Genomic DNA, 19,606 nt, shown 5'->3' with positions numbered 1-19,606 from the left:
GTTTCTATATGTTGATACTCCAGCAAGTGAAATTAAATACAGATTTTTAAAGCCTAATTTGTACAAAAAAACATTTATTTCTTAATAATATTTCAAAATTAACCACTAAAAATTACAATAAATTTAGAACTGAACAATCCAATGTATAGTGAAATGTTGACAACTAAAAGAAAATCTCAAAGAAGCAAAGCAATCATACTTTAAGACTGGCTAGACACAATGAAGAAAAATTGAAGGACATATGGCTACCTTGTCACATCTCTCACTATCACCCCATCAGTCTTCTAAGTGCCCCTCTTACATCTTTGTTTCTGAGGGTGTAGATAAGAGGGTTGAGGCTAGGGGTGACAACAGTATAAAACAAGGCAATGGATTTTCCTTGGTCTTGAGAATTTTCTGTTGGTGGCTGAAGATATATGCACATGACTGTAATGAAAAAAAAGGAAAACAACTGTAAGATGGGCTCCACACATCCCAAAGACTTTCTGAAGTCCAGTAGTTGTCTGCATCCTCAGTACAGCCTTGGCAATGGCACCATAGGAGCTGAGAATGAGAATAAGTGGTATGACAATAAAAATGGAGCTCATCACTATGAGAGTCAGCTCATTAGCATGGATATCAACGCAGGATAATTGGAGAAATGCTGGAACTTCACAGAAGAAGTGATCCACCTGGTGATCTCCACACAGGGGTACCCAGAAGGTAAAGGAGGAATGAAGTGCTGAGCTGGTAAAGCCACATACCCAACAAGCCAAAGCCAACATGCGGCAGAATCGAGGGTGCATGATGACAGTGTAATGCAATGGTCTGCATACAGCTACATAATGATCATAAGACATCACCACCAAAAGCACACACTATGTGGTTCCCAGAGCAAGGACAAAGTAGAGTTGAACCAAGCAATCAGCATAAGAAATGGTCTTCTCTGGGCCCCAGAGATTCACCAACAGCTGGGGGATGGAGCTTGTGGTATAGCAGAGATCTAGAAAGGAGAGGTTTGATAAGAAGTAGTACATGGGAGTGTGGAGATGGGAGTCTAGGTGTGACAGGATGATGATGAACAAGTTGCCTATCAATGTCATCAAGTAGAACATCAAGATAAGCACAAAGAGAGTTGCTTGCAGGTGAGGCCACTTAGAAAAACCCAGTAAAATAAAATAGCCTTCAAAACTTGCATTTTTTGCCATCATCATTCAATTTTTTTCCTATTTTTAGGAAAGAATCACATAAACTTCAAAAGCTATCTACACATTGTCAAATACTTGCAAAGAGATTAAAGAAAAAATGTGTCACTTCCAATTGTAACATTATGTGCATTAATGGCAGTAAAAAATGTTTCTCATTTTCACTGTATGTTTCATTCAGACATTTGCACTGTTGCAGAAATGATAAGTAACTTCTCAAGTGACTGACTTTTTCATACAATTCCTAAATTAGTATTTGGATTAATAATTACATGATATTCTATGGCTAGAAAGGACAACTTTTATTAAAATATTATTTTTCTTATTTAAACAATTAATTTAATTCTCTTTTTCACTTTTTTTTTTTTTAATTTTTTTTTTTTTATTGGTTGTTCAAAACATTACACAGCTCATGACATATCATCTTCCATACATTTGATTCAAGTGGGTTATGAACTCCCATTTTTTACCCCAAATACAAGTTGCAGAATCAGGTTATTTCAAATTTGTAGTTATAGAAAAAGGAATAACTTCAGTTTTAATGGTTTTCTATATAGATAAGAGTTTATCAGGTAAAGAAATACAATTTGGGAATGACATTAGAATGTCAACAATATTAGCTGATAATTAACTGAATATGATTATAGAGATAATAAAATATTATTAATAAATTATTTATGGTAGCAGCTTATTTCTAGACTAAAAATAACATGAACACATACACATTCATATACACCAATTCACAAGAATTCACAGTCTGAGTAAAGCTGAGTGGAGAAATCAGTAATGGAATGCTTTCAATTTGCAATGCAAATAAAATTAACAAATATGATCTTTTGAACACAAAAGATAAGTATATTAAAAATGTGGGAGCAAGAGAAATGAGGGTTTGGGGATGCAGGAAAGAGGAGAGGAGCTCTGATTGTAGTTCTTGGACTTTAAAGTGTGTATATCACATGGCTGTGAGGCCACTACAACAGGATTTAAAGAGAGTTCCTAAGAAATTTCATATGCTTCAGAACAATAATGAGGTGTTATGTAAGCCTGAGTCAAAAGTTAGGTTTTTCCTTATTTGTAACAAGGTTTCTGACTAGACATTAACTAATAGTAAAATATAATTGAAGATATGTGAACACTGTATAAAAATCCAGTAACAAATTTATTAATATTTATTGTAGGTATTCCTTTATAAAAAATTGATGCACTGATACTTTAATTTTTATTTGCTTATTTTCTCTGTGCATTATCAATCACTCATAGAAAAGATAAACACTATTTTGTTATATAGTATTTTCTACACAATACACTAACCCACCATTTAAATATTCCTGAATAATTTTGTCATGCCACTTCTTCCGTTTCTTCCCATTTCTCAACCAGTTCTTCTTTTCATAATCTTAGAAAATATTACAAAGACAAATTCAGCTAAATGGACTCAGCTTCAGTCTTTGGGAAACTCTTCATGTTTCATATTGTGCAATTTTGTCTCTTAAAAATGATGTAACGGTTCTCTAAGGTACTAGAGGTGTCTGCAAGGTCATTGAACTCAAATGCCATGAAAACTTTTTGTGATGCAGCATAATTTTATTCCCTTATGCAGCTGCTTGGATTCTTACTACATTAATTTTAAAGTATCACCTGTGATATCACTTCATCTGTTGCATAACATATATTCCAGCATTCTTCCAGAAATTAAAAAAAGGCATACAATATGAAAGACTAAATAGAAAATAGATGATTCATGTAGAGAAAATTTCAGAGCTTTAATTTTCTTCTTGCTGGAAGAAAGAGGAAAACAAAGATTCTATCAAACATAATTTTAATGAGCTATGAATTAAGATATCCTCTTTTCTTTTAAAGCAAACACTATCAGGCAAAACATGGCTTAGAACTCATTATTATAAACAGACATTTTTTATAATTCTGTCATATTCATTCCTACATGGTTTATTCTTTTAATTTTAATTTATTTAAAATACTTATTTTGTTAGGCAGCTATTTGTAGCTGTGACCAAAACAGCTGAAAGTAGAAAATGTTTATTTGGGGCTCACAGTTTCAGATCAAGGTTTGCTGACTCCATTGCTCTGGGATTGAACTGAGGCAGAACATCATGGCAGAAGGATGGTGAGGAAAGCTGTCAGCTCATGGCAGCTGGGAAGCAAAGAGAAAGAAAGGGGCCAAGTGTAGATAAACCCTTCCAGGGTATGTCCCCAGTGACCTCCTTCTTCCAACTATGGCCATCTTCCTGTAGTCCATTCAACTACTAATGGATTCATTATTTGATGAAGTCAAAGCACTAATCATTGCCTAAAAGCCCCATTTCTGAAATTTTTCTTATGCAGGACCATTCTTCTAGGACATAACTTTTGGGGACATTGTAGTTTCAAACCATAGCACTTCTGTACATTTATAGGACACAATGTAGTGTCTTGAAATATGTAGACATTGTGAAATGATTATACCAAACTGATTAACGTATTTATCACCTCACATATTTATCACTTTTTGTAGTGAGAGCATTCTAAGTCTACATTTTTAGCAATGTGAAATGTAACAGCTACATCAACTTCTGTCAATACTGACTTTACTGTGTTTGTTCACCTTTCCTGTCATTCTCCTCTTGGTCTATAACCTCACCATGTATAAACTGATGGAGAGGTTCAATGCTTGTCATGTAATTGACAACATGAACCTAATTGTTTTCTTATACCATTTTTGCTAAGGTGCTTCATTCTCTTCTATTGCAGAGTGTGAAAATGATTGTGATCATCATTGCCACAGAAGATAGAGCTTCAGTTTGTCCAAAAGATTTGCTTTAGAAGAATGTGGAAACACATTAGGGTATTGAAGGTATCAGGGGATGTACTCTTTATCCCAGACCAAATGGGACCTCTATGGAAACAAAATAAATAATAGGATTTTCTTTCTTTGACTGGGGCCTTTGGGAGTAAAAATCCCAAAGTTACAATTAATGTCCTTCAAGCAGCTGTCCTGGTTAGAATGGTGTGATGTTTGCAGAATAAAACTCTTCACAGAAATACCTTCAGTATACTTTGTGGTCTTCCTGAGAGGACAGTGAATTTATCACCAGCAGCATGGAGCAAGATGCTGTGAGTTATATCAACCATAAAGGAAACGTGTTGTCCTGAATCATCTGACTTATTCCCTCAGTTGTCCATGAGGCAAATACTCAAGCTGATAAGACAACCTGTTAGAAGTAGTGAAGGATTAGGTGCAATGAAACTGAAAAACTGGAATATGCAAAGATTAAACTTCATGTAGAAGTAGATGCATGTAGAGCTCTCCTACAATACGTGTACTTTCCTGATTGTCTTTTACATTGACTTCCAAATGGGCTGCAAATACAGCTCAGTAATAGAGTGCTTGCCTAGCATATGCAGGTCCCTGTGTTCCATTCCCAGCACTGCAAAGAGAAAAAATTCAATTCCATGTTTATCTTTGCAGAGGTTTAGTAAGTAATCCAAATATCATTTAAACCTTTTATATATTGTATTCTGTTTCAATTGATAAAAGTGTTGATATGTTTATGGGGTCAAATGTAATGCTGTGATGTATGCTGTTATGGTTTAGATGTGGTGTCTCCCAAAGGCTAATGTGTGAGACAATGCAACAAGGTAAAGGACAGAAATGATTGGGTTATAAAAGTCTTAACCCGATCAGTGAATTGATCCCCTGATAGGAATTAACTGAGTGGTAATTGAAGTGTTTGGTTGTGGCTAGAGGGGGTGGGAATTGGGGCATGAATTTGGGGTATATATTTTGTATGTGGAAAGTGGTGACTCTCTCTCTGCTTCCTGATGATGTGAGCTACTTCCCTCTGCCATACTCTTTCACCCTGATGTTTTGCCCCACCTCAAGCCCCAAGGAATGGAGCCAACCTTCTATGGACTAAGACCTCTGAAGGACTGAGCCCTCAAATGAATTCTTCCTCCTCTACAGTTGTGCTGGTCAGGTCATTTAGTCACAGCAGCAAAAAGTTGACTAAAGCATATACATATGATGTGGAATGATTAAACCAAATTAATTAACATATTCATTACCTCACATAATATTTCTTGTGGTGAAATGTTTTTTAAAAATCTCATTAGGAGGCTGGGGCTGTAGCTCAGTGGTATAGAACTTGGTTAGCAAATGTGAGGCACTGGGTTGGATCTGCAACGGCATATACAAATAAAATAAAGGCATTCTGTCCACCTACAACTACAAAAAAAATTAAAAATCATCTCATAAGCAATTTTGAAATATAAATATATTTAAATGTAGTCACCCTGCAATGCATTAGATAGCTTAAATTTATTCTCCATAACTTAACTTTGTTTCTTTTGGCAAAACACACCTCTTTTTGATTACACTTCCTCCAACCCCAGATTGTGTTAATAATCATTCCACTTTCAATTGCTATGAATCTGATTCTTTTAGATTTCACATACCATATAGAAATATCATACAGCATTTGTTTTTCAGTTTCTGGCTAATTTCCTTAAGCATAATGTCCTCCAGGTCCATAAATGTCATCACAAGTATAAGAATTTTCTTCTTTCAACCTGAACAGTGCTCCATTGTATAAATACACCTTATCTTTTATCCACTCATCTGTTAACAGATATTTGTGTTCCTTGCATACCTCCATTATTCTGAGATGATGCGATGAACATGAGAGTACATATATCTATAGCGAATTCTTATATTTTGGTGTTACCTAGATACTCATTTTCAATATATATATATTGGACATTCTCATATTAGAAGTAGGACTTAGTCACCTTTGACAGTTTTTAGTTTCTGCCTTCTCCATATTCCCTAAATTAGTTGATCGAGATACCTGCCTATACATCTGCCTCCTGAGAACAACTTTGTTATGGGAGAACTGGATACCATATATTTGACTTACCCTACTGCTTGGCATTGACTGTATAGATATGTTGCAGGGAGCACCTCAAATTCACAGCATGGACCTCCTAGACTCATACCAGCTTGGCCTAAACCCACCAAATAAAATTCCCTGCTTGGGTAATGTCCTGAACTCCAATACTCTAAGACTTTAATCCTCAGTTATGTTGCATTATCTCCATTCTCTCTTTCTCCCACCTTACTCCTTCTTGTAAACCCAACCCCAAGCACTGGTTGAACATTCATGAGAGGTATGCCAGCCTCCTTTCTGTTGGATCTTTAAAACCTCTGTTAATCATGTGTTTTGTTTTGCTATCTCCTTGGTGTCTGTCTCACTTGACTAGCACAGTGAAACCTAACCTCTCTTTTGGTCAGCATTCCACTTAAATGGCCATGTTGACAGGGACAAACTGGACACAAGTCAGAGAAGAACCACAAGATGTTTGCAAGCATAAAAATGGTTCCAGTGAGAGGTAATACCTGACCCACCATAGGACAATTAGACATCAGACTGATTCAATGATAAAGAAATATCTTATGGAAGCCACATTATCAACATTCACAACCACATCAATTGGAGCCCATTAAGGGAGGGCTAGAGTTTATAACCACAGTCTAGAGATTCATGAAGACTAGAGGAAAACCTGACAGTATCTTTTTGACATACTCATTTCCATTTCTTTAGATAGAGAAGAGAAGTTGCTGGATCATATGGTGTTTTAGTCACTTTTTTTGCTGCTGTGACTAAATGACCCCACCAACACAACTGTAGAGGAGGGAGAGTTCATTTGAGGGCTCACTCTTTCAGAGGTCTCAATCCATAGACAAATGGCTCCATTCCTCAGGACTCCAGATGAGACAGGAACAACATGGCAGAAGAATGTGGTAAAGGGAAGTGGCTTATGTGGTGATTAGGACACACAGAAAGAGATCTCCACTTGCCAGATATAAATATTAACCCCAAAGCTATGACCCAATTCCCTCCTCCAGCCACACCCTACCACTTCAGATACCACTCAGTTAACTCCTATCAAGGGATTAATTCATTGATTGATTGGGTTTCTACTCTGTACCTTCTTGTATTATCTCACACATGAGTTTTGGGGGACATCTCACATCCAAACCATAACATATAGCAATTCTATTTTTAGTCTTGTGATCAAACTCCATCATATTTTCAATAATACTTATACATATTACACTCAGAGTAAGTGTATACAGGATTCTTTCTCCACATTCTTTTGGGATTGAACCCAGGTGTGCTGAATCATTGAACCACATCCCCAACTATCTATCTATCTATCTATCTATCTATCTATCTATCTAGATAGATAGATAGTTGGGGATGTGGTTCAATGACAAATAGACAAAAAAAAAACAATAGTCTATTGTTTTCTTTTGTTTGTGACAATAGGCATTCTGAGATGTGAGGTGATATCTCCTTGTGTTTTTAATTTATAATTCCTGAAAGATTAATGATGTTGAATATTTTTTGATGTCCTCTTTTGAGAAATGTTTATTTAAATACTTTGCCTGATTTTAATCAGATTATTTTCTTGCTAATTGAATAACTGGTATTACTCATATGTTTTGATTAACAGTATCAGATATTTTCAAATGTTTTCTGCTAATTCATGGGTAGTCTCTTCATTCTGTAGTATCTTTTGTCCCATTGAATCTCTTGAATTCAGTAATCCTGATAGAGGCCTTAGCACTCCTGACTGGAATAGGTCTTTGATAAGTCAGCTCTTCAGGAAAAAAACTAACCAATAATTTTTTTTTGTCTTCTGGTCTCCCACTTTTGTAGTTAATTTTCTGTATTACATACATTTTTGTTTAAAAGGTCTTTTCATTTATGCACTAAACCCTGACTAAAACTTATATTTTTATTGGAAATGGTTAAAAGGAATATATTCTCAAGAATAGAAATCCAAGATGATTTATCTGCACCAATTGAGAATTGAGAATTACATTATTGTACAAATATGGAAAACAAAATTAAAAACTCTTATGAACCTAATTTTTCTCCTATTATTTTATTTTTTGTTCCATTTATAGCAAAATTATTATTCTCTATAATTAATGTACTAATTATCTCTATTTTTACAGTAATAATTCTCTTTATTAAAGTGTTCTCTATGATTTGGTAAATGAATACCATTAATAATTTATCTCCACCATCCATTTAAACAACTCTTATCAAGTTCATTAATGATGTCCATGTTGGTAAATGCAGTGGAAAATTTGCAATCCTTTGAATTGCTCCAATCACTTTTTTTTCAGTTTGACAGAAAATCTTTAAACCTACCTGGGTTTTTTTTATTGGTTGTTCAAAACATTACAAAGCTCTTGACATATCATATTTCATACATTAGATTCAAGTGGGTTATGAACTCCCATTTTTACCCCAATTACAGTTTGCAGAATCACATGGGTTACACATCCACATTTTTACATGATGCCATATTAGTGACTGTTGTATTCTGCTACCGTTCCTTTCCTCTATTATCCACCCTCCCCTCCCCTCCCATCTTCTCTCTCTACCCCATCTACTACAATTCATTTCTCTCCAATCACTTCTAAATGAATAGTTCGTCCTTCAGAAATGCCAGAGATTTTTGTAACTGGATGTTGTTTTTTTTTTGCACCTGGAATTGTCTTCCCCTGACATTTCCATGGTACAAAAATAAGAGAGGGATTATCTTTAAGTGTATCCAATCTTCAACTTGTTAGAAAGTTTTGTGGATTTCTCCATAATGTTTTCAAAAAATTTCTGGTAGTGTTAGTGCTAACCATTTTTATAAAATCTGTAAATGACATTTTAAAAATATTTTATAGGTGTTTGCTTATAGTGTAAAGAAATAAACTTGATTTTTGTGTTATTGTTTTGACATCTAGCAAATTTTCAAAAAATCTCAATTCTATATAGAATATATATAAAAATCATTTGGAGATTTTTAAACATAGCAAATGTAGCAAATCATTGTACATGAATAAAGTGTGTTGCGTGTTTTCAATCTTTGTAGATTGTTATTCCTTAATTTAATATTTAAGTAGTGAAGACTTTTAAGGTATTATTGAATAGAAGTATTAAAGGCAAGTATATTTGACCATTTTCTGATCTTTTAAATCACTGTTGAAAATTTCACCATTAACTATAATGTTCATCTTCATTCCTTCTACTCAGCAAAAGGTCCAAAAAGTAGGAGTATAGATATTGGTAGTGTGTGTGTGTGTGTGTGTTTATGTGTATGTAATGGTGGGGGGTATGGATGCCAAGTACTATTGAAACTGCACTTTTAGGATGAAACTAAATTCCCACAGCTGCTGGCAGGCAGCTGTTGGCAGGGCAGGCGAGACAGAAGTTTGTCCAGTTCTGCTGGTTGTTGTAGTCTGCAAAAGGTGGTAAGCTTCTGCAGCCAAAAAGTGTTGTAGCTCTTAATGGCGAGCCATGTTCTCCAGGGTTGCAACAAACCCCAGCAACTCACTATCAATTTCTTCTTCTTTTCAGGTTATTGTCTTGTGGACTCAAAGAATGAAATCCACAGGCCAGTATAAGTGAGTATAACAGTAGGATTTTTTCAAAGAACAGGGACAGAACTTTCACAGTGCAAGAAAGGACCTGATAGTAGGTTTTCTCTCTCCAAGTGTGCCAATCCAGCGGTTTATTTAGCACTTGGGTCACTGCTGTTGGACCAAACTTATATTAATTAGCGATTGAAAAAGTACCCATGTTATTGGTTCAAACATATGATAATTAGTGTTTTGAAAAGTACTAATGGTATTGGTCAGTCTTGAGTCTCAACTTCTGTGGGGACAAGTGCATGAGGTACTGCATACATGGCATACATTAAGGGTGTCTGAGTGGCAAATCACTCCCCTCATGCTGGGTGCATGAAGTGGCAAACTACCCCATATGCACAGCCCTGGGTGTGAGGCCATATGTTGCAGTCCCTGTGCTTGCTCCAGAGCCTGCTCCTTGATTGGTTGCTGCAATAACAGTTAGCAAGAAATTGTATTGGTGGCTGTCTGTAATCTGCTTAGCTACTGCCTGAGTATATATACATGGCAACTGAGCAATAAAATAAGATATGCTTCCTGCTTGGTCTCAGGAGGTCTTGATTAGCAACTCCACAGCCACACTCTCCTCTATTCTCTTCTGCAGGCCTCCTCTCTGAATGAGATAGAGCCCATGCAAACTTCCATTCAGGTCTGCTCCATTTTCATTTTTTTAATTCTAGGTCAGGAAGAAGGAAATTGAGCTTCGTTGATGGGGCAACAGTACTGTGTAGAGCACAGTACTGTTAAATAGCAGGAAGCTTCAGAAGCAGGCTTCCATATCATGCCCAAGTATGGTGGTGGAAGGATGACAAGTCAGTGGCCCTTGGCTTGCCTGTGTGCTGGCTTTCACAACCTGGGGCCTACTTGCTTGTAGGGCCTACCTGCTCCACATGACCAGGCTCATGCTTGCAACCCACACTCCATTCTAGCCAGCTGCTATTCCTGCTCCATGGCTCCACTGCGTCTTCTCATCAAAGACCAGTGGGCTCACTGCACAGCCATGTCACTATCCAGATATAATATTAATAACATTAGAGTGTGCATTGTAACAAGATTTTTGACTATCATGAACATTAGAGTTTGAGGAGGAATGCTTAAATGGGTTTTGGAACTATGTCATGTAATCTATCCTTATGTATACCTTTTGTTAAATTCTTACTTACTCCTTTCATTTATTTTGCCATAAATGCATGTAAAGTGTGTTCAACAATTTTTATATCAAAGAGAAAGTTTTTGTTTGTTTGTTTGTTCTACACATATGTAGGTGGTGAATATCATTGACTTGTGTTGTGTAACTAATAATAAATTATTGGAATAAACTCAAAATTGTCAAAATGTATTATCATTTTGTATATTTAGCAAAGTTTTAGTTAGCTTTTTCATTGTGATGCCCCAAATGCTTGACAAGAATAACAGTAAAGAAGGAATAGTTTAGTCTGGCTCATGGTTTCAGAGGTTCAGTCTGTGGTAGGCCAACTCCAGTTGAAGGGTATGGAGAGGAAGACAGCTCAGAGCATTGCCACCAGGAAGTAGAGAGAGCTCTGCTTACCAGGGGCAAAATATAATCTTCAAATTCTCACTCCCCTTGACCTGCATCCTCCAACCACACCCTACCTGCCCATAGTTACAACGAAGTCAATCCATCAGTAGATTGATTCACTGATTAGTTGAATCAATCTCTTTAATCATTTCACTTCTAGAAATTCTTTAATTGTTTCATATATGAGCTTTGGGAGGACACCTCATATCTAAACCATAAAAACTAGATTCAATAATTACTTCTTAATGATACAGTATTCTTCCTTCTATTATCATCAGATCCCCTTTTATTTCTTATTTCTAACTTCTACATATGGGAAAATATTTGACACTTGATTTTCTTCATCACTACAGAAAGAGGATTGAGGGGACAAAATGTAGGGTGGGTAAGGGGAGGAACAGTGAATTGAAATTGACCAAGTTATATACCTTTTTAAATATATTTTATTAGTTGTTGATGGACCTTTATTTTATTTATTTATATGTGGTGCTGAGAATAGAACTTAGTGCCTCATAAATGCAAGGCAAGTTGTCTACCTCTGAGCCACAACCCCAGCCCAGTTATGTGTATAATCCATCACAATTAATCCCACGTTTATGTATGATTATAATGCATGAATAATAAATAAATAAATAAATAAAATACCAGGAAAATAGAGGAAGAGGATCAAGGAGGAAGAGAAAGAGAGAGAAAAGGAAAATGCTGGAGAATAAAATGAAGCAAATTATGTTATATTCACGTCAGTGAATCCCACTGTTATGTACACTTATAATGCACCAATAAAATAATTTTAATAAACAATTTTAGGGAGTATAAGAGGATAGGAAAGTGTTAAAATTATAAAAATTTAAATGTACAGTTTTATTTCATTGAAACAGAATATACATTTATAGTATAGGACATGATACTTAAGAATTTGTGTACATTATGGAATGCCTATGTCAAATGAATTAATATACACATCATCTTATCATTTTTTGAAAGTGTTTTGAGAACAGAAAATCTCCTCTTTTATATAAGTTCAAACAATACCTTCCTAATTAGGACTTCTAAAACTCATATGTAATACCAAGAATTAATAAGTAAAATAACACCAAATTCAAAAGTTTCTGCACAGCAAAGGAAGGAATAGCATGAGAAGCAAGCCTATATACTGGGAGAAAATCTTTACCAGTTAATTTTCCAGGAGAGGATTAATATCCAGAATTATAAAGAACTCAAAAAAATCTTAGACCAAGCAGGCATAGTGGCACATGCCTGTAACCCCAGTAGCTCAGGAGGCTGAGGCAGGAGGATCACGAGTTCAAAGTCAGCCTCAGCAATGGTGAGATACTAAGTAATTCAGTGAGACCCTGTCTCTAAATAAAATACAAAATAGGGCTGGGGATATGGCTCACAGTTTGAGTGACCCTGAGTTCAGTTCCCATATCCCCTCACTCTGGGAAACAAACAAATAAACAACAACAATAATAAAAAAAACACCCCTTCACACCATAAAACAAATGACCAAATCAGGAAATTGGTAAATGAACTTATTAAAAGAAGAAATAAAAATTGACAATAAATAAATAAAAAATTCTCAACATCTTTAGCTATCAGGGAAATACAAATTGAAAATACATTGCAATTTCTTTCAACCTCAGTCAGAATGGCACTCATTAATAATACAAATAACAATAAATACTGTCAAGGATTCTAGGGAAAAGAAACATTTGTGCACTATTCATTGGAATGTGAGTTAGTTCAGTCACTATAAAAACCAGTATGAAAGTTCTTCCCAATACTAAAAACATAATTTCCATACAACACAGCTATTAAAGTCAGTACACTATAGAGATACCTATATGTTCACCTTTTCACAGCACAATTCATGATAGCCAAGTTTGGGGATAAGTTTATGTGTCTGCCAACAGATGAATGAAAAAGGGAAATGGAGCAATATTCAGTTATAAAATACCTCTTGCCTGTTACTTGTCTTATATTTTATATTTATTTATTTATTTATTTATTCATTTATTTATTTTGGTATTGGGGATCAATTCCAGGGCCTCACACATGCTAGGTTATAGTTCTACCACTAAACTACATCCCTAGTCCTTGAGCAATTAGGTATTAATTACAAAGGGAAAACAGTAAATTTTACAGTAGAACAACCTGGTAGACACCACCATAACTGCATTATGAATGACAGCGGCAGTTTGCAGCAGACCAACAGTTGCAGATGTGATGCTCTCAACAGGACACGATTATCAATCAGTGATGTTTCTGCCAAAAAATATGCAGCCCAGGCCTGGGGTTGTGGCTCAGCGGTAGAGCACTCACCTACCACGTGTGAGGCCCTGGGTTCAATCCTCAGCACCACATAAAAATAAATAAATAAAACAAAGAGTTTGTGTCCAACTACAACCAAAATAAATAAATAAATATTTAAAAATGCAGCCCAATCTAATAATGAACAAATACAACACAATCTCCAATTGAGACTAAGTAGCAGATTGTACTCTTCAATTCTCAAGGTCAAAAAGCAAGTAAATTTGAGAAACTTGTCCATGTTAAAGGAGACCATTGACATACCATATCTAAATGTATTATCCTCCACTTAAAAAGATAGAAATTAAAATTATTGAAGCAAGGATAATTCTAAATTATTAATTGGATAATAGTATTTCACAGTAAGTAATATTAAATACTATTCTATATTGCATTTGCAGAGTTTGGTAACTGTACAGAGTTTATTTAAAATACTGTCCTTTAAAAAAATAAAAAGAAAAAAAGAATCACAGTTAAAGAGATACACCTGCTCTAACTTATTCTCAAATGGTCCAGAAACATGATGGATGATAGGAAGACAGATGATAAATAGATAACGTTAGATGACAGAACAAAGCTTATTAGGGAAAAATATCTAGTAATGCTCAATATGGATAAAATGTTTATGGTATTTCTTTGTAGTATGTTTTGTAATTGTTCAGTTAAGTTTTAAGTTGTATCATAATAAAATATTAATAATATAAAGCACAAAATTATTTTATGTTTTATCCAGATATTTGCCTTTTGCAGGTAAAACAAGTAACATTATAAATATGAAGTTTTTCCCTTCCAACCTATAGTGAATGGTAATTGGTAAGAAAATGGTAATTGAGTAAATGTCTAATCTAGCTAAAGAAGAAAATTTCTGTGAGACATAATCATTGTTTCCAAATTAGGGATCTTCAGAATTTTTATTTTCATTTATGTGATGATAGAAATCATAATAACTACAATCTGAATAATCACCCATTTGGATGAAAATATCCATGGAAGAATATCTAATTTAGTGGAAATTTCAAATTGTTTTTGTGGGTGAAAGATATTCAGACTCAATTAGTTGTGCTTATAGAAAGGACTTTTTGATATGATTTATTCTTTTGGACTCAAAGCTTCTTTCTGACTGCAAAACAAAATCTAAATACCAAAATGACACACAGATATCTTTATATCAGAGTATTATGATATGAAAATCCTGGAAATTTCAAGAGAAGAGTTAGAGGGATTCCTAAAGGATGTGTGAGTGTCATTAAACTCTAAAAAGAAAATTTTAGGGAAAGGAAGAAAAAATATTCAGAGAGAGAACATGGAAGAAAAGGTGTGAGGGGCAGGTAATGAAGAGAAATTTGGTAGTAACACTTAGAAGTGAAAGTGTGGGCATCACAGGGCTGAGAAATCTGAACCAATAAGGAATATCACTAAAACATTTATTTTTCTCTAGGAAAATAACTGATATAATATTAAATTCTAAGCATAAGTTGTAATCACTACATATTTTTATTTTTAATTCTCCAGTTCAGAAAATAATTATGAATATTTAATAAAAGCTCAGTTGGTAGAGTATAATGGAGGCTGAGTTAGAGTTGAGTTCCAGAAATTGGTATTATTTTGTTGCTTCTTGTGATTTCTTTTTCCCATTCCTTTCATTTTCATGAGTTGTCATGAAAACTACACATTCCAATGGTGAAAACACACATCAGCGGTGTTAAATACAATAATCACAGAGAGGTTGTGATATATGTAATAGGGTGTAATTACTAAGATGCTAGAATAACTTGTTAATTCTTATCTTATGAAGATTAGTGGTAGACATAATGCTAAAAATAATTTAGGTAATTAGATGGACAAATACAAAATAATCACATCTTTTGCTTAGGTATTTCATAGTCATTTATAAACTTATTGGTTAAACATATGAACTAGTTTAAGTAGGTCAATTTTAAGAAACATTTATTTATTATTTAAACTGATCATCAAAGTGATCTTGGTTCTGTTTTCTAGATATAAAATGAAGAATGACACTTACCCATGAGAGACATGATTGAGGTTATAGATGAAGAAAAATTAGAAAAAATTGAATTGTTTCCAGTTACAAAAAATAATACAAAATATTAAACTTTATTCCCTTAGTAAATATTCAAATTTTGAAAGCACAGTATTGCCCAATGAAATCAACAAAGGATCATTGGAGAAAATTGTTATTGTGTGAACTGATTAATATAATCAATAAGTCACAGACATAGGTTATAGATTATAGGAATAATCAAAGATAACACATATAAGCAACAGTAAGAAATAAGTTCATAGATAAGTTTTTCATCAGGAGTAAGCCTAAGTAATAGTAATAAAATAATATAACTGTAAGACATAGGATTTAAGTCACGGGAAAAAGATATGGAACAGTGAAAGGTGATAAGTCAATATCCAGTATGGTTGTAGATAGACATAGGCTGATAGGTTAATATAGATATAGACAAGATTAAATCAATATAGTTGTGAACAATTGTATTAGCTTGATCATGTAGGTATAAGGCTTATAGATATCAGTAGTAAAATGATGAGTAAAGGAGATAACTGCAAGCATCACATAAGTTACTAGTACTGGGAGAGCAGGAATGGAGTCACTGTGGCTATACAAACAGAAAGTGTGGCCATAGGGATGCCATCTTAGCTGTTCTATACTCCATCTAAGTTTTTCTGTTACTGCTCTTTAAAGAGGAAACTGCATGATCCATTTCTGAGAAACTGAAATGAAAGCTGTCTTTTTTTTTTTAAATGTTTTTCTGTACTTTGTACCCCACAGAATATACCTAACTCAGGATATGGTCATGGTCATGGTGAACTACATCCTGGGTTTGAGTACATTTATGGGTCTACATGACTTTCAAATAGATTATCACCCCATCTCAGCTGACACTCAGGATATGACACTTGTTCTGACAGAGATGTAGTTAAGCTAACTGCTTTTGTTAGCTTTCTTAACTTGCTTGCTTGCTAACTGGAAAATTCTAGTCCTGCTTAGGTCCAACTAGTTACTGTTTTAACTTCTGTGATTGGTTTGTTTACATGACACTAAACAACCCACTGAGTTTTGGGTTTTGTCCTTATATTCCCAAGACACAGGCCAAGAAGCTGCTGTTCTCCCATAGAGCATCAGTCTCTATGGATGGGTGACAGTGCCTGGCCAAGTAAATAAAGCTCTCTTTTGTTTGAATTCAGATTTAGAGTGTTTTCTGAGGTGGCTCCCGACAAAATATATAATGCTATGTGTGTTAGACCAGGACACAAGAAAAGACCACTGACTCCGATTAAAATCAAATTAAAGCAAGTTTATTATTTCGACCGGCCAGGCTGCCTCTCCCTCCCAAAATGGCGAGAACAAGACAGCAGCAGCAGCTTTCCTGCAGCCCAGCTTTATAGCCCAGAAAGTTACACAAAGGGGGGTTATAGATAACAGAACTCTGACAAGCATAACACTGATGGTAGTTTACATTTTTTGCTGGCCCCAACATCAGAATTTATGAAGGTCATTAAAGCCTCAGAGAGGGTTGATATCTGGCCAGGGAAGGCCCAGATTTGTGAGGTGTCACTAAGGTTTTAGAGAGGGCTGCTATCTGGTCAGAGAGCCAGGCATGGGTGAGTTCAAGGCACGGGCAGGCATTCCAAGCAGGTTCAGAATTTGCAGTAATTTATAGTAAAGCCGAAATTATCTTTTCATGGCTTTGTGGCAAGATGGCTCCCAATTTTAAGAAAAGATCAGGTTGGGTCTATCAACGTGTCCTAAGGAGGCAAATTGAGATGTATGCAGTTGAGGGGGAGGAATAAAGAATGTCCATGCATTTCTACTCTTTTGATTGCTTTATTCACTCAAAATACTCAATACAATTTTACTGTATAGGTTTTTAATCAAGAAAACAAACATCCTTAATGCTAGGCACTGCAATAGACATAATCAATTCACAACAACAATTCTAGATTAATTAATTCACAGCAAAAAATTCTAGATTAATTCTGAGCACTGCTAACACACTTAATCATGACAGACTAATGACAGACATTCCCTCTGCATGCTGAGTTTAAAAGTCTCAAGCCTTAGACTTTAGGTCCACCAGACACACACTCACTCAGACCACAATGATCATTTCTGGAACCAAGACAGGCTTCTCCTGGTGTGGAGTGGATGATCTGTTGAGGAGTGGGTCCTAGGGAGAAGTTGCAGCTCTCACCAAGGTCCAGATGAGACAGTAGAGTTTGAGAGTAGTGAGGATCACACAGAGGATCAGGAAAATGATGACAATTGATGGGATGTCAGCCCAGGTCTTCACAAGGCCCTCCATCTAAAGTGCATCCTTGTTTTGGCTGGCTAACTCCCTGTTCATTAGCTAAATTTGGGGGCTTTTGACCTCCCTTTCAATCCTTATCAGCTACCAGGAATTTCTCCATGATATCATTTACCCTGGGGCCAGAAACATCTCATCTGGTGGTCTCTACCCTGACCTTCTCACCTTCCCTCTTATCAGGTCAGGAAAGCTTGCCAGAGGCTTCACTCTGTTTATGAGGGTGAGGGGAAGTGACTTGTCTGAGGCCATACTGGAGGGCTCTGTTAGGTGTGCCTACTAAGACTTCAGGTTTCAAACTGGAGTTTTTAAAATACAGTTGCTTAAGCTCAGACCTAAGGCCATCCTCATACTATGTCTGAGTAAACAATATACAAAACAAGACTATATTAGTTGTTAGGACAAAGGAAAATCACATGATGAAGGCAGGAGATGGGGAAGCAAAGCTCTGATCAGCAAGAATTTCTCTATACAGTATTTAGTGGTGGAGTCAATTGTTGGAACCTGGTGTGGGTCATTTTACAGGCAGAAATGGTGGCAGGCTGAAACAAGTGTCTGAGTTATGTAGGCTTCCTTTATGGTGGGGCAAGAATGTGAATAGGGAATTCCCTGGGGCTTATTATATTGGGGTCAGGTGATCCACTAGGGCAGGAGGTCAGGGGCCAGTTAGGTGAAGTTCCTTTTATATTCCTTAGATCTGGCTGAGGCCTGGGATTTTAAATGTCAAAAGCTTAGGGGAAGTGTCCTTGAACTTAATTTCTATATCCTTCAGTAGTAGTACCAGATATACCAGAAAAAAAAAAAAAATGGATGAAGGTATGTCCAAGGGACAAAGCAGCTGGAACAATTTGGGCATCAAAATAAATGGCATGCATTGAATTGTAACATAAATTATAAAACAAATATTCCTGAATCCATATTCATATAAATAAATGATTAAGTCAATAAGAAAATGAAGGGGAAGAGAAATTTGCCTTGTAGATAAATAAAAACTCCTCTTCTGAGAGGCAAAACTTAATCTCTTTTCTTCATCTGTCTTTGAAGGAATACAGTACTGAGACATAAAAATTGTAAATGGAAGTCTATATACTGGGAACAGTACCTTCACCAACTGATTAATTTTTGCACATCTATCAATGAAGCCATCTAGGTACCATGCACCCACTACAGTGAAGGGATGAGAAGGGCACTTACCCTCTGTTTTCTTCTCCCGTACATTCTTATTTGCTGCAGTCTGGCTGGGCACAAAATAACCGAGCCACCACACACCTTGTAGATTCAAACAGCAACTCTTTATTCCCGAACTCTCACCGGCACTCTACACACACGTTCTGGGAAAATTCACTTCCTCCACCAGGCTCTGCATACAAATACCCTCTGAATCCTGCGAGAACTCAATGGGAACTCAAGGAGCCGGCACCTGAGGCACAGGATACACCCTATTCCCAGCAGGATCCACCTTAAACCCAGATCGCCCTAAACCCAGATCCGCCCTAAACCCGGATCCGCCCTAATCCCTGAGCAAGGTCACCTTTCAAGCAATGTCACAGCAAATGACCTGGGTCCAAGACAAGCCCATTTCCACAATGGAGAGTCCTCCCTCTAAGCAACATTGGGTAGGCTGACAAGGAAATTGCCATGCGTCATTCCTACTTGGCTATGGCTCTCAGCATCTCCCCCCTTCTGATTAATTAAACAACAAGCAATGTGGCTTAGGGACCGTGCCTGTTAGGTTGTCCAATTCAACATATGGTTCTTACCCATC

General features: G+C 35.9%; 1 pseudogene; it reads right to left on the bottom strand.

The window, feature by feature from the left end:
• Positions 1 to 268: 268 nt before the first annotated feature.
• Positions 269 to 1,193, bottom strand: LOC114079363 (olfactory receptor 2J3-like; annotated as a pseudogene).
• Between the last annotated feature and the right edge of the window lie 18,413 nt (positions 1,194 to 19,606).

Source organism: Marmota flaviventris, chromosome 6 (genome assembly GCF_047511675.1).
Source record: "Marmota flaviventris isolate mMarFla1 chromosome 6, mMarFla1.hap1, whole genome shotgun sequence".
Classification (NCBI taxonomy): Eukaryota; Metazoa; Chordata; class Mammalia; order Rodentia; family Sciuridae; genus Marmota; species Marmota flaviventris.
Note: the sequence above shows the minus strand (reverse complement) of the source record. Positions and strands in the feature narration are given on the sequence as shown.